Source organism: Macrobrachium nipponense, chromosome 39 (genome assembly GCF_015104395.2).
Source record: "Macrobrachium nipponense isolate FS-2020 chromosome 39, ASM1510439v2, whole genome shotgun sequence".
Taxonomy (NCBI): Eukaryota; Metazoa; Arthropoda; class Malacostraca; order Decapoda; family Palaemonidae; genus Macrobrachium; species Macrobrachium nipponense.
Window position 1 is genome coordinate 53,909,805 of NC_061099.1, and position 1,343 is coordinate 53,911,147.

The following is a 1,343-nucleotide window of genomic DNA, read 5'->3' on the forward strand; positions in this document are numbered from 1 at the left end:
TACTTGAAATTACAAAACTTGGAATTCATCATGTAAAATATATTATATGGTAATTTTAACATATTTATCTGCATTATGCATCCGATTGGACTTAGTGGCGGAAATGGCTGCTAAATCAAATAATAACATAATAATCTTTGCTCTTTATTGTTATACCCTAGTACTCGCCTTCTTTTTGTATTTTCTCCTCTGCTGTTGCTCTTGAGTTTTTTACACACATCCTCTGTGAATGTCCCTATTTTTTATGCTCTTTATCTACTTTCTCTTATCTTTATGTTAATGCTGCACGCTCTCATTTATAACTGCTCTTTATTTTTTCTGAGCTTTCTCTTTTTCTCTGCTCTTTATTCTTTTTCTTGCCCTCAGTTAATTTGTTCTGCTCTTTTTTTTCCTGCGTTCTGGTCTGTTTTAGTCTTTTATTTGTTCTTTATTTTTTCTGCACTCTTGGCTTTGTCTCTGCTCTATATTTTTTTCTTTCGCTCTGTTTTTTTGCTTTGCTCTTTATTTTTCTGCACTCTCTCTTTTGTCTCTACTGTACTTTTTTCTCCACTCTGGTCTTTTTTTCTTTACTTATTTGTTCTTCATTTTTCTGCACTCTCGCCTTTGTCTTCACTTTTTTTTGCACTCTTTCCTTTGTCTGCTCTTCATTTTTTCATCATTCTCTCCTTTTTCTCTTGCTCTTTATTTTTTCTGCATTCTCTCTTGTTTCTGCTCTTTATTTTATCTGCTCTCAGTCCTTTGTCTCTGCTCTTTATTTTTTCTGCCCTTTTGCCTTTGTCTACATTATATTTTTTTCATTTTTCAGCACTATCTTTTATGTGTGTGCTCTATTTTTTCTGCACTTTTTTTACTTTTTCTCAGCTATTTACCCTTTCTTTCTTTTTATCTATTCATTTTTTCTTGGCTCCTTTTCTCTGCTCACTTATTTTTTTTCTGCACTCTCTCATTTGTGTGTTCTCTATATTTCTTTTGCAGTATATCTTTTATCTTTGCTCCTTATTTTTTCTGCATTATCTTCTTTATCTCTATTTATTGTTCATGTTTATACTATTTTTTCTTTGTTATTTCTATGCCAGCCTTTGTCTTTTTATTTTTATTTTTCCTCGCATTATTCTATTCCTCTTAAGTGCTATTTATTGTTTGTCCATTTTCTTTTCCTACAATTTTTTCTGCTCTTTATTCTATGTTTTGAATCTTTTTTTTTTTCTATATTTTTAACATTCAGATATTCTTCATATATACCATGTGCAACACGCTACTGGATAAGAAGCCCATTTTAATTTTTTTTTTTTTTTTTTTTTTTTTTTTTCCTAGCCTCAACCAAATTTTAGCAAACTGATATG